General features: G+C 39.7%; 1 long non-coding RNA gene across 1 annotated transcript in view; it reads left to right on the top strand.

Annotated features, from left to right (window-relative positions):
• The first annotated feature begins 234 nt into the window (after positions 1-234).
• The window catches only part of LOC124139309, a 38,575-nt gene continuing 19,898 nt past the window's right edge, over positions 235-18,911 (top strand). The window contains exon 1 of the long non-coding RNA XR_006861756.2: positions 235-439. This is a non-coding gene — a long non-coding RNA (uncharacterized LOC124139309). The remainder of the gene's footprint in view (positions 440-18,911) is intronic.

Below are 18,911 nucleotides of genomic sequence, written 5' to 3'. Positions count from 1 at the left end.
GCACGACGTCATTTATCAGTTGGTCCTCCTAGGACAATATCAACATCTTCATTTGACATTCGTTATTGTGTGCCTCCCTCACAGCTTGTTAACATCACCGATATATCTTTCCATCAACCGTCTTAATTACCGCCCCTCAACCCGCCGTCCCCCGTGCCTCGCCCCCCTCGCGCGTCGCGCGTCGCCCGGCCCCACTCCCACGCGCTGAGCAATCGGGCGTCCGCCTCAAGGAAAGGGCTCTACGCTATTTTCTGTTGCAATTCTCACGTGCCTGACACTGGCTTCATAACTCAAAGACACCCATACCGTCTTGAAAACTTTTAGCTCTATGGAACTATTGCGAGGCAGCGGGCAATGTATGACGGTGTTGGCCACTCGCTCGTGCAGGATCTAGACTCATAGAAAGATAGCAACACTTCTCCACGAGCTGACCAGACTGGTGAGTTAAAACTGAATTAAAACACATACATAATTGCTACCATTTCAAAAAGAACTTTCTATGTTATTTTGTTTCTGACCGTTATGAGTTCGTGTTAAGTAGTACTAAAGATATCAAAGGGTCATTTGTGGCCCACGGGATGTGCATAATTAAGAAAATGAGCAAGGTTTTTTAAAAATTCATTATGAAAGTTATAAGACGGGTTTATATGAATTTAACTTTGTTCATTTCAACAATTCCATGTTTAGGACTGATAACGAGTCTGGTTGTATTGTTAAGCCTGAAGTGTGTCTACAAGAGATTATCTAGAGTTGTCGGATGCGATTTTCTGAAGTTTGAACATGGTCAAGTCTTTGACTCAAACTGTTGCGACACGTTGGTTAAAGACTGGTACAGACTGATGGTAAAAACTTATGGATTGTCTTAAAGCTGGGAAAAGCTGCTTTTCAACTCATTTTCGCGATGTTTATGTATTTGATCATGTTAGAAGTGCAAAACTTGCAAATGTTAGACAGAAAAAAGTTTCTTAGCCACTTAAACATGTCTCATGCCCATACCAAGATGTCAAACTTTTCCGTGTCTTTTAGCTTGACAATTCCAGAGTGTGTTCCTCGCCGTTTCAGTACAGAAACCGTGTTGAATATTTTAACTGTAAAATCAATGACTCATACTTTTGTATTCAGTAGAACTGAGAGTCGATTAACATTTAGTCGAATAGCATGGGGTCGATTAGCATTTAGTCGAATAGCATGGCTGGTGGCCTCGCCCTTCTCAGTTCACTTTATTCTTAATAGGCCATCTCGTACGGTTCTTGTACAGTTTTCGTTTACACATATTCTATGCTTTGTGATGGACACTGAGATGACATCTTTCAGCGTGTGAGTGAGTGAGTTGGGTTTACCGCCGCTTTGAGGTGAGGTGAGGTGAAATTGGATTTAACGTCGCGTCCAAGATTATTGCACTTATATAGCGACGTGCATGTACGTGTGTGTGTTTGTGTGGCTGCTTTTACTAGTCCGAACTGATGCCGATTTATAGTGCTAGCCCACTGAGATACCATGCCGCAGTTTAACATGAATACCCCACTAAGACACAGTATACTGACTCCGAGCCGACCAGTCCTTGTTTTAGCCCCTTAATGCCGAGCGCCAGACAGGGTAACAACAAGTACCATCTTGTAACGTCTTTTGGTATCACGCGGCCGGGGATCGAACCCCGGACCTTCCGCTCTCCGGGCGGACGCTCTACCACTAGACCACGGAGGTGGTCCACCGCCGCTTTTAACAGCATTCCTGTTATATCACGGTGTGTCAGATTAATGAGGGAGGGAAGACCGGAGTGATGTAGGTTCCAGACGTTTACCACTTTGGTTAAACCCACGATATGGTGCTGATAAACATCTCTCAGTGATTTAAACAGAGAACATTTGAAGGACCGCGTTAACTCGATAGGTCGTTAACCTTTGGGCCAAGGCAAAGTTTTTACGGCACTTCGCCCAACCAGAAACATATGATCGTTAGTTCGAATCTCAAATTCACCCTGATTTTGTTTCTGGGTTTGTCAGCACCAATACCCATATGTGCTCGAGAGTTTCACCAAAGTGGTAAACACATAGAATGTCATCAATTCAGGCTTTCTTCCAACATAACGTGACTTGCCGTGATATAACTGAAATACTGGTTAAAGCGGCGTTAAATATACCTCACTCACTCCTCTCGGCATTGTTTTGTCCGTTTGTCACGAACCATGATAGATGTTATCGGATGTTTCTGTTGTATCTAAAACCATGACATGAAATCTTCATGATCAGCTTGTCGCCTTGTTATACTACCAGCATGGGTTGCTGAAGATCAATTCAAACCCAGATGTCCTCAGGGTTCCATATATGACAAACTGAGACCTATCTAGTGAGTGAGCTTGGTTTTACGCCGCATTTAGCAATATTCCAGCAATATCACGGCGGGGGATACCAGAAATGGGCTTCACACATTTTACCCATCTGGGAATCGAACCCTGGTCTTCGGCGTGCCGAGCGAACGCTTTAACCACTAGGCTACCCGACCGCCCCTGAGACCTATCTAAGTGAGTGTGTTCGGTTTCACGTTTCTGTCAATTGTTTCAGTTTAATGTCACCAAGTGCCAACTTAATGTGAGAGGAAAGCTCAAAGAATTAGGTCTTAGCGACTTATCAGTTGCGAGCACGGGTCTTGTGCTGTCAAGCTAAGGATAATCGGATCGTGAAATGTCTAAGGGACGCAACTCTGTACATAGAATTGTTGCGCCCTAGATGACTGCGCCACCCGAACCCCTATGTTATGAAATGACACTAGTGAGAAGTCATAGTTCCGTTTATCGAGAAACCTTTCAATCTGGACGACATCGCCTGGGTTAATGGGTTGCCTTGTATAGTATAAGGTTATTTCGAATCGTTGTTGAATGTTTCATAGTGTAGGTGGATTTGAGATTTGTACAAAAACTCAAGAAATACATAATCTATGATTATAATAAATCTAAATGGTCGACAGGACAAGGAGCATCTGAAGAATGTTTATTTTTTCAAATAACGTTAAGCGTTATCTAGATTTTATTTTTAATCCGCTTAAAAATACCAAATATTTATTTATTAGAATTTACGTCTATTTAACCAAGCGAAATTAGTTGTTTTAACTTTCAATACTAACATATAATGACCAAGGTATGTCTTTATCAAGCCTTTGACAAAAAGTAAAACCTATTCTTGCACATATCTTCAAGTCCGTCAAATAATTGATGTATCACGAATCACTCGCGGCTACAGCGTATCGCTCAATGGTGTAACGTCACGAGTACATTATGTCTGGAACCAAGTGGTCTTCACGTAGCGGGAGTGGGCGGCACGAACTTCACATTGATTAGCTACCTGCCGATTTGTCATTGTGGTTGGAAGCACGTCTCGAGACAACGATTAGGCACATTTATGATATTTATCTCCAATAAAAGTCGACATGTATGGATAGTCGTCAAGATCATGTAAATAACGAGGAGATTGCTTGACGAAGACCTACTTGCGATCTCCACAACAAAACAATATGGTATTGGAAGCAAAATGGTTTGACATTTACACACATGTAGATTCATACGAGATAGGCGGGATTGGAGGAGCCTGTTTGGTTTACAGCTTAATATGTTTTTATACCTATCTAATACCGTCATGTTTGTTATGAGCGTCACACAAGAGCTCTAAAAGAGCTCCACAAGAGCTATTCAAGGGCTCCTGAAATAGCTACAGCGCGTCTATGTAGACTCGGGTCTATAACGGCTTTGATTTTATAGCATTGTTGTGTTATTCCTGTATCTATCGCCGTGTTGTTTACCACAGATAGATAACGATTTTCAAAAGAGGCCTTGACAAAAGATACAAGATGTCCTTTTACAAGTACCTCCTACGAAAACACTATTGATTGCACTAAGTCATAAAACTGTCAAACAAGATTCAACTTTAATTCATTCATTGCAGTTAATATGAATTGTCAATGAAAGAGAGTAACCAGTCTAGATTATCCAGCGAAACAGATTCCATTTGGCGTAAAGGGTATCACTCCGGTTAAAACTTATTTCAGAATCTATCTAAAATTTCTCCGAATTCTGATAGGGATATAATTGAGTTCATTATATCCAATTTCGTTACAAAAGGAGTATCAATAAAAATATCCTTGATTCTTTGACTTTTTAAAACTTTTTTGTAAATGTATAAAGCGGGTACGCGCTCGTCATTACTATGAAGCGCCAAACATGAGCATATAGCTGTGTTCCGTAACTTAAAAATAAACACCAAACTCACAAAGGGCGCACGGTGTAGAGTTGCTTCCCTTTGACGTGCCAGAAACCAATGACCATGGGTTCGAATCTCAGATTTACCCTGATTATGCACTATACCTTTGTTGGTTGGTAGTCTAAGACCCGCATCACTTCTGACTCCAGTGATGTAACTGAAATACTGTTCAAAGCAACGTTAAACTACCTCACTCACTTATGTCGACAATAACTTGTATACAATGAACCTTCGTTAAGTCGAACTGAATTTTACTCGATGTATTCATTTAATTCGTTGTAACGTTTTAATCAAGGCAGAAACTGTATCAACACTCCGGATGTCTCGAACAAACAGGAACTAATTATATAGCGGGTAATCCCGATAACAAATTGACGATTGTCTATTTTTTTTAAATTCTCATCTCCTAAATGAACCAATTTTAAGAACCTATAGTACAGACATTTTTAGCCTGACTACATATAAATACACGAATGACCAAAACTACTGCCTTATACTATTAAAAAATAAGAGGAAATAATGATGTTTGATTTTCTTCTGGTATAAACGTCAGAACTGTAAAAGAATATGTCACTTAAATATGATATACACCGACGGTATCACCCGATCTTAGAACTAGCTGTGGATTATTTTTGAACTTAATCAATTATTACCTAATTGAACGGCACTAACAAGGACGAATGTCAGAGATAATTGGCATCGGTCATGTTATACATTTAGGAGCCCGTGGGTGTGTCAATATATACAAAAAATGTTTACATATTTAAAGTTAGTATCCGAAATTAATGTAACGTGATCTAATCTTTATTACACATTTAACCGCCCACGTATTAAGTCTGTTGAGTTAGTGTATGTTCTGTTAGGGCAATCACAAAAACTGCATTGTCATTTTGTTTTAGTATGTCTGAATGAACAACTGTATTTTCATTCTAAAAATACGACAGTATTTCACGAAATAATCAGGACACATTTACTTGATTCTTTAAATACCCAGGAACCATATCCTCGATTCTGTGATTACCTTAGGAATAAAGCGACAAAACCCGTTTCATATCCAGTAGAAATCTCTGCAGAGTCGATTGTTAGATTCCAATTATATCATGAGCATGTGTTTATGAATCACTATCAAATTGTGATGATACCTGGTGTTCGCGAAAAACGTCAAAACATGGAATTGCATCTGACATAATTTTTGTCACTGATGCGTCAAATTTGGAAATGTCCTCCACGTGTCTACCTTAAAACCTTTGAAACCTTTACTGAGGCCTTGAATGTTGTAACCTTGATCAAGCAACTTCTGAGAAAGAGTCGTATGACGCTCTTTGAAATAATGGTAGAAAGAGCATGCCTGATTGTATCTCAAAAGTTGTGAAATATAAATACCAAAGGTTGGAGCTTCTGGAATATAGCTCGACATGAAGGGAAAGCTGACTATTGGAAAGTTGGAGTCATCCCTCTTGTTATACAGGCTTGTGAAGAGTGTTTTGTCACTGAATCTTTATGCATAGATCTAAATATGAAACAGATGATGCGATCTCACTGGTCTCCTTTATTTCTAGTTCAGGTGGGTAAATCTGTGGAAGAGAATGGGCTATATGATTGTCATATTAACGATATCAAATAATCGATATACCTGAAGCTGAAGTTAAACTTCTTGACCAAATTACCTTGTTTTAACTTTGCCAATTCGAGCAGAAATTCCGATTCATATGCATAAAAGAACAGATCCGTAAGAACGGATGCACAGTTAGTGCCCATGGGGGTGCCTACTTCTTGCCTCAATGTCTTACCCCAAATTTTACGTAGATGTTATCAATGAGGAAGACCAGCATTTCGCATTTTTCTTTGTCACTAAACTTCAAATGACATTTGCTTTCATTTTTTACAAACTGTCCTGAACCTCTGAATATATCTATACGTAACAGTGTATGTGGTCACCACGTTTTGTAAGAAAAGCCCGATGGTTCAAGGAATGACGTTTTTCCCTAACTTTGTCATGTGGGATAGGGGGCACGGTTGACCCAGTCGTCAAAGGCGCCGCGATTTGCTGTGCAGACTTGCGTTCCTTGGGCACGCCATAAACCTATGATTGTGGGTTCGAATCCCGGTTCGGCCCGATTATGTTTTTAGGTTTGTCAACACCATGCCCGTGCTCGTGGGTTTCACCGAAGTGGTAAACGTCTGAGACCCGCATCACTTCAGGCTTTCCTCCCACATTAAGCTGACATGCCGCGATATAACTGTAATACTGTTAAAAGCGGCGTTAAACCCAATTCACTCACTCACTCATGTGGGATAGTGGTGTACAAAGTTGAAAAATCAAATGTTTTGACGGAATGGAACTTGGTTCTTTTCTGAGATTGCCCAAAAAATGTCAAGCAAATCCTTTGAGCTTTTGAGGATCCACATGGTATAAATTCCACTTGTCTCAAATACCTTCTGTGAATATAAAGAAATAACTTCCTTGATTGTATTAAAGATTAAGGCTTGTCTGTGAGACAGGGGTTTGGTGGTACATTTGCTGGACATAAAAATATATCTCACTTTGTACGGATTGTTTTGACGCTTTGGAATCCAATTCAAAAGAGGAGTGGACATGTCTTCAGGTTTTGGAGTCAAGTCAAAAGTTGATAGTACCAATGCATGGTTTTGGCAGATTTCGTCCTCAGTTCACATACTGTCCTTAAATGTGGCATAATTTGATTTATCATTTAACTTAAGCATTTATCCATGACATAAGCTTATGACATAAAAACATGTATGTCATACCCCAATGACATAAGTATGCAAATTAGATATGCAAATTAGATAACCGGAAGAGCGAGCGGTTTGATTTGAAACTATATATTATAAGTGAAGTTACACCAGAGATATAATCAGATTACACAGAATCGTTGTTGTTACCGTTATTAAAGTTTCAATTATTCTGCAAAAGCCTGTTCAAGTATTTTGTTTAAAATAATCCGAGGAACTTTTTTTCTCAGCGAATTGTTTATTTTGGTTTACATGGCTATGGAAAACATGTATCACTACGCACGATCTATACGTAAGATTTCGACAAGTTGCTGATGTTAACGTTTAATGCAATTATTCGTTAATTTGGAAGCAAAAATGTGAAAATGATAAATAGAATTCATGACTCGTGTTTTTTAATATGGGAAATATCAACCTCGTCCCGTTAATCGGTATTTGCCTCGCCAAAGGCTCGGCAAATACCCATTAACTAAGACTCGGTTGATATTTCCCATATTAAAAAACACTCGTGATGAATCCTCTATATGTCATTTGTACCAAGTTCTTCAATCAAACAATTTATGTAGCGATGCTTACATATAATGGTTATGTTAACTGAGGCCTTGTCTGTGGGAACAACTACAAACGTTTCATGTAGGGCAGTCAGACTTTGGATGACAGCTGGCTGGGACAGAATGGGTTTATTCCAATTCCGTTTCCTCTTTTTGAGTTTGTGCATTCTACCAATGACAACCTCGCGCACTGACATAACCCACTCTGGTTCCTTGATACTTTGAATACCCAGGAAACATATCCTCGATTCTGTGATTTTTTTTGTATGACTAGGAAACATATCCTCGATTCTGTGATTCTTTGTATGACTAGGAAACATATCCTCGATTCTGTGATTCTTTGTATGGCTAGGAAACATATCCTCGGTTCTCTGAATAACCAGGGAACACATGCTTCATGATTTGAATACCCGGGGAACATAACCTTGGTTCTTTGAATACCCAGGAATCATATCCCTGATTCTTTGAATAATCAGGAAACACATCTTTGACAGTTTGAATATCAATAAAAATATCCTTGATTCTTTGAATACCCAGGGAACATTTCCTTTATTCTTTGAATAGATAGGAAGCATATCCCTGATTCTTTGAATAACAAGAAACATATCCTTGACAGTTTGAATAACCAGGAAAAATATCCTTGATTTTTTGAATACCCAGGGAACATATCCTTGATTCTTTAAATACCCAGGATTCTTCGACAACTGAACCAGTGAACTATCAGGGCTTATTACTTTGAATCCTGCATTCTCCAAGAAACATTTCTTAGATTCCTTTATACTCATTGCCTTTATATTTATTTTATTTCGGAATTCAAATATTATGAAAACAATTTTCTGTATAACGAAATGTTGGTTCGTTTCCCGAGGAGATATATACTCATGCCCATGTTGCCTTTGGATATTAAAGTGAGTGAGTGGTGGTAGTAGGAACAGGATATCACAGCATGTCAGCTTAAAGTTGGAAAAAAACTAAAGAGACAAAGGTCAAAGACATTGAGCAAGGGCATGGTGCTGGCAGACCAAGAATCGATAGTCGGGGAATCTGGATTCAAACGCACGACCAACGTAACCTGACACGGCACCCTGCGCCTTAAGCCACCGTCGTCCACAAAGAAGGTCGATATGTCCAGTCTGTTCCGCGGGTACCGCACTATTTCAAAACCACCCGGTGCCATTTAGTCTTCTCTTACAGCAAGCAGGGGATGCAAGGCACATGCTATTCTCATTAATCCCCACCGTGTCGTACTAAACTGTGACACTGACTCCCCGACATTGTACTACTCCCATCGTACCACCCCACCTCGAGTTCCGCCAGCACCGCACAAAACGTCAGAGAATAACGCCGGATCCCCATGTCATGTGCAGCATAATTATGATACATTATATTCAAATCTTCATTGCTACCTTAACACATCCCAATACTATTCAAAACATCAACGCCAGAGAATAACAAGTCTCTATTACCTGCCCAATCAGATTCCATTGGGCGTAAAGGGCAAATAGTGATGAACATTATACGAATGGATCACTGAAAATCAGTGATGACACCTGATGTTCGCTAAAGGGGTAGCATGTCCTGCTCTACCGGTGCACCGACACTAAAGCTGAAGTAAGCCAATAATGAAAAAAACAACATTTCAACATTGCCATCAACTGCCGCAACACCATCACATTCTCCGACAGCTGTCACACCGCCGGCGTTGTGGGGAATTCTTATGAATGTTAACCTTTGCATACCCTTCTGATTAACAAAATGTTTTTCCGTGCAAATTGTTTTGTCCGTCACGTATAGCCCATATTTGATTACTTCATGTGATCGGAATTGTACAGCTGCCTGGGATTATTATTTTCGCTACCTGGCTCGTGTTGTCAATCTTGTAACTAAGAAGAAAATCGTTTGGTGGACTTCTGACATTTACATAACACAACAGAACGCAAACAAACCATTGCTGATAATGACTGGACGATGTGAGGGTCGATGACTTGTCTGGCTAAGATTTCTCATGATATTCTGCTTAGCTTGCAATAACAAGAATATAACACTCGTGTATTAAATGTAAACACAAATGTCCATGAAAATTGATATGAATCTGTGAGGAAGAACTGAGGTAAGCCAGGAAATAACAGGACTGGGGGTGAGGTGAAACCGGGTGTTTGTAAAAATAGGTGATCAAATTTGCCTACAGCTTTCAACCGTTTATTTGAAAATGACAGTGATAATCGAGTTCTTTATCGTATGTCCTAAAACCACAAGAATACCAGTGTCTTTAAATTTTATATCAATCTAGCAATAATAGCTTTGATGATAGTTGTCAAAGTGCTATTAATTTCAAATGCCACAATACCAAATATGTAATGTTTTTCGCCCAAGGGAAAGGCGTGTCTACTGTGTGTCTACTGCACCAAGCTGATTATCGAAATTATGACTGAGTTGGGTCGGCGCTGTAATGTTAGAAAGATTTGATGCAATAACTTCTTAAACCAAACACCATGCACATATCTGTTCTTAACCCAAGAGACATTGTAGGTTTGGTTTGTTTGTTTGTTTGTTGTTTAACGCCGCCCTCAGCAATATTCCAGCTATATGACGGCGGTCTGTAAATAATCGAGTCTGGACCAGACAGTCCAGTGATTGGCATCACGAACATCGATCCACGCAATTGGGATCGATGACAGGCATCAACCAGGGCAGCGAGTTTGACAACACGATCCCGTTAGTCACCTTTTACGGCAAGCATGGGTTGCTGAAGACCTATTTTACACCGGATCTTCACGGATCTGTGGGCAGCGGGTCTTACAAGAGCAGTGTAGTTTATTATGATTTTGTAGGAACACCAGCGGTAGCAAGTCATGTTGCTGTACCAAACTGATGACTTGTTGTAACACGGTGACTTCAGTTTAAAAATGACAGTAACCCAAACGATTGTTTGCAACGGATATAGAAAAGACAAAGGTACAGACAGTGGACACATTCAAAGACAGACACAGATACAAAAGTGTAATATGGACAACCGACACAGGAATACACTGAAACAGACAAATAACAACAACGCGGACAGTAGACACAGGCAAGGACAAAGTGATCGTGATCGAACACTGAACACTGAACACTGAAGGCAGACAAAGACACGGATAGGTGTTGATGCCTAAACACAGACATATGCACAGATGCAAGCACATTCTTTAACACAGATTAACAGTAAAACAGACACATATTCACAGACAACAGAACCATCATATGTATCATGATTAAACAATATTTGCAATAGAAAACGAAAGAACGAATAGCTGTTAATTTACCAAATATTAAATACTTATGAGTTCCTAGTTGAAATTGGAACGTGTTTTAGGAAAGCTTTGGTAGACATCGGCAATACTAAATAACAGTGTTATATTAAACAGCCATCATACATTGCTTGTAACCGATACACTTTCTGTCTCTTCCTGGTCGACATGTGAATATCAGTTGTCGGTATCACGCCAGGACGAGGCTAAAAACAACATGGCGGCGACGTTTACGTAGCCCTCGGGTGTACTCTTCTTCGGCGACGTTTTCAGCCACAGATTAAATTTCCCTACATCATTTTGTCAACATTGGAACCAAGTATGACTTGGGGGTATCAAGAATCTATTTAGCCATCGATTAGACATTATTGAACTATTTTTTCCAATTAACTTGTAAAGTGCAGAACGCTCCTGGCTTTTTATGGATACAGACAAGATTATTAAAATCCAAAAATACGACAGATATAAATACTACTATGTTAAAAACAATTATTATAAAACAAACGCCTTAAGCATATGTTATATGGGGACGACAAGAATACCGCGTTTAAAAGGAATTTTGTACACAATGTGTCTAGCCAAACAGTAGATATGATTAACCTAAATAATTGTCGTCCTAATCAGCCTACAAATATGGCTCGTCTCCGTCAAATTTCTGCTGTCCGCATTGTGACATTATACAGAAAATCAATGGGGCAATATTAGCTTTACCATGTTTTATTAAATCTGAAGTTTTATTTGTTCATTTTAATTCATTTTTTCATAATTATGTTGAGAAAGTTGGTTTATAACAACGAGCTTGCTTGCCGTAGATTCACCGTTCTGGACAAAATTGAACATTTGCAAGATGGTTAGGGACAATTCTCTGGTGGTATTTGCATCTAAAAATAAAATATCATGAAGATTCAACTTTTAAAAAGAAGTTGTTGTGATTTATTATTGTCAACCATTCTAACATATTTAAATTTCAACGAGAAACAATACTTGATAAACAATAATAAATAGAATACACAAGAGTCTGGTCGATGTGAAAGAAAGTATGTCCTCTTGTGAACACCACATTCTCATTCGTAGTCATTATTGGAGCCAAATCTTTATATAAACTGCAGGGCAAAAGAAAGTATACATCCATGTGAGATGGTGTCTAAAATGAAACAGACAAGTAATGGTTATTCGATGGTGATGCATTTAATACGGAAAACATTGTGTTTTGGACCTTGAGTTTGCAGTGTTTCGGCGACTGTTTTCAGCCTAGTTTTGGGGTCTTATCCAATATTCAGCACTTAGTGTTTCCTTTCTTTTGCCCGGCTGTGTTTCATGTTGCCCTCTTGGTTGACAAAATAAAAATATAATATTTTACAATTATCCTCTTTAGGTCAACATATTTTATTTCGTGTCAAACCTGGACCAGTTTGGTCGACTAAAAATGATTTTATCCATTAATTCGCAGTTTCCTTCAGAATTTTAACGTCGACGTCATCATTGAAAGGAACAGTGCTCGGGGCTATGATTCTTCCTCATCGGCAGTGTTTCCGAGGTCTAGAATTTTCGTCAGAATGAGTGATTTGGTTTTAACGCCGCTTTGATCAGTATTCCAGTTAAGCATGGCGTGTTAGCTTATGTTGGAGGAAAGACCGAAGTGATGCAGGTCTCAGACATTTATAACTTCGGTGAAACCCACGAGTACGGGTATGGTGCTGACAAACCTAGAAACATAATCCGGGCGAACCGGGATTCGAACCCATAACCATAGCTTTCTGGCGTTCCCAAGGGACGCAACTCAGCACAGCGAATTGCGGCGCCTACGACGGCTCGGCCACCCATGCCCCCATTTTCGTCATAAAGGAAATGAACTCTTTCTTGTTAATAATCACGGAAAGATCAGAATCAGAATATTTTATCACAGAAGTAATGATGTTAATGATGCGTTCAACCAGTTCTATAAACTTGGGATGGCGATCCGACAAATATGAAAATGGGGTCACATGGCAGGAACTACTTTCCTTAAGCTCCCTACATCGACGCGATACCTACTGGCTCAATAAACAATCGACTCAATTCGCCAATACATATTAGATGGGGGTTTCTTGATGTGTTATTTGTAAATTGCTGGCACTATACAATAAAGTGGTTAGTAGTGAGACGTAAAACGTGACCGTGACCTTTATTAGCTCTTGCACTGCAGTCAATTATTTTTGAAAAGACATTATAAACTGCCTGGCAAAAGAAAGCATACATCCATGTTTTATGGTGGCTAAATATGACACAAACAAGTACACTCTCCTACCCAGAGTTCCATGCGGCCGGCAGCCAGCCAGCATAGTACCTCTGCCACAGGCCAGCGCCATGTGACGATTCGTCACATCTTTCACAGTCCATTCAAGATATTGCATATGCTTTTCATCCGTTTCATTTTTGACAAACTTTCACATTGTGATAAACAAATGTCAAAGAATGGTTACGGTTCATTTGGAAAGTATCCTAAAACGTGAAAATCTACTTGCTTTTGCGTAGTTATCCTTTGTTGACATTGGTTTACGGCTCCACGTGCTGTCATCGAAGCCCAACGGAGAGCTAGCGATACGGTCACTTTGATGTATAAATATTTATTGTCATGCAACTCACTGTCGCGGTTGTAGTGCCATATCTATATAATTATGCAAAACAACATGTAAATCGCCCCAAATACTTGCTTAATTCTGTTCTATACTGATTTCTGAAAAAGCGCGTTTGTTTACAAACAAGAGAAAAGTCCGGTCACGTGATATGCAAATTAGCCTGTGGCAGTGGTGTTATGCTGAGTCACCACTGCGACGGAGTGTGGTGGCTCAATATGACACAAACAAGTACTGGTTATTCGCTGGTGTTCTACTTGATGGGGACATCATAGTTGTGTTTTGGACCTTACATTTGCAGTGTTTCGGCGACTGTTTCAAGCCTACTGCCGTCTTCATATCGTCTGTAAGTTTTTGGTCAAACCAATTTTAGGTAGTGTATGATGTTTTTATTATATTATGTTTCCATATGATGAATACCATGTCCAGCCAGATGTGATTAGGGATGAATGATCAGACATAAATATTAGGATGCTTGCTGTTGCGAGACTTCTCAAAACAGCCTGATTTGTCAAAAAAGTAAGTTTACAGGAATAAGGTGAAATGGTTACTGTTAGCGGTCTTCATTGGTGGAGGACAAAAAGCTGCTCCGTAACCTCATTTGTAATGCTGTCATATTGATAATGACAGCTGTTAAATTAAATTAAAATGGAATTTAAAAAATTGGGTTAATATATATGACATATTGAAGGACAGAGTGGTCGCATGGAGTGCGTTGAATCAAAAACCAAATTGCGTAAGCATTAATGACAGTTCTTGGTGTTTCGGCCGTAGGAGGTCTTCCGTTTGCAGCAAGCCTTTAATTTGATCATTATCCCATCGGATATTGACTGTCTTCTAAAGTTTATATCGTACACCAGGCATTACATTACCAAAACCACACGGGGCATCGTCCTCTAAGGCAAGCAGTTCTCTGTGTCGGGGCCTAAGACGAGCCCGAAACGTCTCATCATTGGTTTGAATCCAAGATTCGAGCTGACTTTGTGCCTGGATTTGTCAAAACCGTGCTGGTGTTCGTGGCTTTCACCAGTGCAAAACGTCTGCTTCACTGGGAGTGTCTTACCTCATCATCTTTAACAATTTGGATGATGAGAAGCTTCAATGGTTAAAATGCCAGGATGTAGATTGCAGTGCCGGACTGGAGGCAGCATGTGTTGATGAATAACTCTCAAATAATGTTCCGGAATAGGTGAGCGTGTCCTGTCTCACCGATGGCCACCGTCACAAACACATGCAAATCAAAGCGACAAATACCTTTCCATATTTATAAGCAATCTCTTCTATAACCAGATTCCATTGAACGAATCCGACTACTTCATGTTCATGTGTTGATGAATCAGTATATATGAATAGCGATAATATCAGGTGTTCGCGAAAAGGTGGGCGTATCCTGCACCACCGATGTCAATGTCAAAAAACATGCAAAGGCAAGTCAATTATTCACCCGAAACAACACAGGAATATATGGTAAAGTCAAAATAGGGAATTGCCTCGGACGTAATTTTGGTCGCTGGTGCGTCACATTTGGAAATGCCCTTCTCGTGTCTAGCATAAAACTTTTTGAAAGCTTTACCGAGGCCTTGAATGTTGGAACCTTGATCATCCAAATGCTCAAGAAAAAACCGCATTCATTGATCTTATAACAAGTAAAACTATCTTGTATCAATCTCTGCTTTATCATGTCAGAATTTATTAACAGTTTGATTTTTCTATATAAAAACAAATCTAATATATTTACAATTTTTTAAAATTTGCTCAATATTCTTATAGATCAATCCCAAGTAAAAAAATACATGTTAAGGTATTCGTAAATAAAATATTTTCAGAAGTAAAAACCATTTCGATTCAAACATTTCCTTCTTGTATGCCCTGTGCTAAGAGTTCAAGTGAGTTCGAGAAAGTAATAATATTGAACAAGTAATATAATACGCGTCGGACAAATATTTACCATGTAATAAAAATGGTCTCCTTGGCGCTCTTTACGCGAACCACACCGAGGTGCGATGTTGGCGATAGACCGCTGGATGAATCGTTTGATGCCGGAGCAGCAGACGTCCTGGATCGCGACCTCAAATATCTCTCTGTTGTCTCGTGCCGTTAAACACTCCGATACCCTGCAAATTAATTAAAGTGCGTCATTTGCCGGTGCCCTGTCTTCAAGAGGGGAGGGTGTCAGTGTCAGAAGTTCTAAATATAACTCTTCCTTGATGCTTCCAAAGGTTTGCGCTTTGTAACGAAGAAGCCAACGAGACCTTCCGTTCAATAGTTGGCCCTCGTCAAAACTAAAAATAGCGTATCTCTCTGATCGACGCCTGTATTTGACCACCCCTACCCATTAAGTTTGACGGCTGCCAGAATTGATTTCCAAATATAGAGCCAGTTTAATGTCACGCGGCAAGCCCAGGTTCAGTGTTGACACATGATTGGCCCGCTTGAGGAGAGTGGCGAGTCTAAGACTTATGTCACTAACAGTGCTGTATTACAAACGGTCCATTGATTTAAGGAATCGGTAGATCCGGGATTTGGAGGGGGAGGTGGGGGTGGGAGTCTGTAGATAGATTATTGGTTTTGGCGTTAAAGACACGCCGCTGCTTTGCCAATAATTTCTTAACGGTTCAGCTCTCAACAACGTGGTTAGACGTTGGACGTTGGTTGGACGCTGCTTCGTTGAGGGACGATTTGAGCGCGCATTGAAAGCGTACTGATTACTTCACAAGCGTATGAAAGAATATCAGCTCCTTGAAGATAATTTCTTATGCCAACGACTAACAATTTAGTTATTTAAGGTCAAACGAAAACGTTATTTTAAGATAATATTTCACATGATTCACGTCGTGACAGCATTGTTTGGATGATAACGTTTGACTTTTTATAGTGAGTGAGTAGGATTTAACACCGCTTTGAACAGTATTCCGGGTACGTCGCGGCTCGTCAGCTTAACGTGAGAGGAAAGCATTGCAGGTCTCAGGCGCGTTCCACTTTGGTGCTGACAAACCAAGAACCATAATCGGGGCAAACCGGGATTCGAACCCACAATTACAGGTTTCTGGTGTGCACGAGGGCCGCAAGTTAGGATTATTTTATATCTCGAACACGATGGATTTGTCGAAGCAACAGATATTCGTTCGGCTAATTTCGTCACCTGTGAAATAAACGCTATGACACTGAATATAAAGGGAGAAACAGGTTGTTGTTTTTTAAATCCATGTTACTGAAAAGTGCTTTTTGACAAAATAAATCAAATTGACAATTTCGGCCTTGACAGTTTTGATAATGGAACGTTTTCAGTGGATTGACGCGTTTCACGAAAGGGTGAGCGAGTTGGATTTAAAACCGATTTTAGCAGTACTTCGGTAATATCAGGGTGTGACAGCTTTATGTGGGATGGAAGTACGAAGGTCATACACCTTAACCACATAATTGAAAAACCATTAGTATCTGTTGATCCCTGAGAGTAAAGTCAACGAGTCCAAGATTTCTCTGACTTCAACCATGATATTGATTTTGTGAAATTTTAGAGTGTTTGTTGTTTGGTGTTTAACGCCACACGCAGCAATAAACCAGCCATCTGATGGCGGGCTGTAAATAATCGAGTCTGAACCAGACAATCCATAGATTGACATCATGAGCATCGATCGACGCAACTGGGATACGATGACATGCCTCAAACCAAGTCAGCGAGCCTGACCACCTCATCCCACAAATTCGCCGTAGGGGCAAGCATGGGTTGCTGAAGACGTATTCTAAACCGGATCTTCACGGTTAAATGTGTAGAGTGAGTGAGTAGACATTGTTTTACGCCGTTTTTGGAAATATTCCAGCAACAGCACGCAGCCCGGGTTTTCGGCGTGATGAGTGAACACTTTAAACACTATCCTACCCTACAACCCTTAAACCTACAACCACAGTTTAGTATTGACATGGAAAAGTAGATTTTAGTGATGAATGTCGTTTGATTTCGCATTTGTCGGATTCCAGAAAGATATCCTTGTTTTGAGTGGGATAGAACGAATAGTCGGCTATACCGAATTAATCGACTAACGTCAATAGTTAAGGTAGTGATTCGTGTGACATTCTGAAATGATCGCATTGAGAAACAAATTGGTAAAATCCTATGCATTGTGAAGATCCTATTGCTTTTTTCTAAACTGCCGGGAAAATGAAAATGTACACCCATGTTTGATGGCGGCTACAGACGAGAAAAAAAGAAAAGAAATAGTTCTTTGATGATAATGTATTTGATACGGGTAGTTGTATTTAGGACCTTATGTTTGCAGTATTTCGACGACTATTGTGAGTCCAGTAACGCTTTGATCAGGTTTGTAATTTTGGGGTCAAATCCAATTTTCAAGCGTATGCTTTTTTTTGCTCGTTCTTTTGTTAACATGCTGTGGTTCCTTGGGAATATGTACAAGTTCTGTAATTATAATTTAAAGTTGGGGTATTTTCCGATACACATTAAACGCATACAAACAGGTACTGAGTTGCATAAAGTTACCCATTGAGCACTCATTCCAAGCACGGCACATTCCAAAAACGAGGCTCACATTTTTGCGCTATTTTTAGCGTCACTGGCGTTTTCTTGAAATATGTCCAAACTGGGTTCGTGTGCAGAAATAGGATTACCATGTAACGTATTTATGTCACGTGTTACTTTAGGTCTTCATTCTTTGGGTATAGCTCGATGACGTCCTTTTAGTAAGTGATCTTTATATCGTTCTTCGTAATTTTGCAATCTCATCCATGTTTCATATGACCCATAATTGATTCTAATCACACAACGAATTTCTTACCATTATCAAATTGAACACACATATAATAATTTTACCAAATTTCTGTAAAATATTTCAATAGGGACCCTGCAGTAATTTAGTACATCTTCTATAATTACTGTGTGCATCTCAATGAAAACAAGTCTCTAAATCTCATTACTTGCTATCAAAACTATTTTCATCTCAAAATTTGTGTGATCTTCTTACGCAGCCAATGAAAATAACACTACTTTGTCTCTTTACCCATCAAGGAATGTTAATTAAATTCTCTTCCATGTCTTCCACTGGAAACGATAGAATGTTCCTCGTCTACAAAAACCTCTGAAGTTATTGTCCTGTGTCGATTCAGCACGCGAGGCCAAAGGTTAATGTCCGCCCCCGCAGGTTCCCGATTATTGCCTACCCTTAAAGGGGGTATTTAGTTATTGGCTCAATTGAAAAGGAAACGATTTGATTTTCGCTTAATTGCTCAGCGTTAGAGAGCTGGGCCAGTGAATTCGCCTACAGCGCTTTAGTAGTTGGTGATCACACGTTATGCAGCTGTAGACGTATGAGACAACTTTAGCTATAGACAGGGCAAACCGGAACGATCGAATATTTCCTATTCCCGGTAACAAATCCGGTTTTGAAATTCGATCTTGAAACAGGTCGACCAAATACTTGGCAGATTTATGTTACAATC

This window comes from Haliotis rufescens, unplaced genomic scaffold (genome assembly GCF_023055435.1).
Source record: "Haliotis rufescens isolate VD_foot unplaced genomic scaffold, xgHalRufe1.0.p SCAF_8, whole genome shotgun sequence".
In the NCBI taxonomy this organism is placed as follows: Eukaryota; Metazoa; Mollusca; class Gastropoda; order Lepetellida; family Haliotidae; genus Haliotis; species Haliotis rufescens.
The sequence above is the reverse complement of the archived record's forward strand: the minus strand, read 5'-3'. Positions and strand labels throughout refer to the sequence as shown.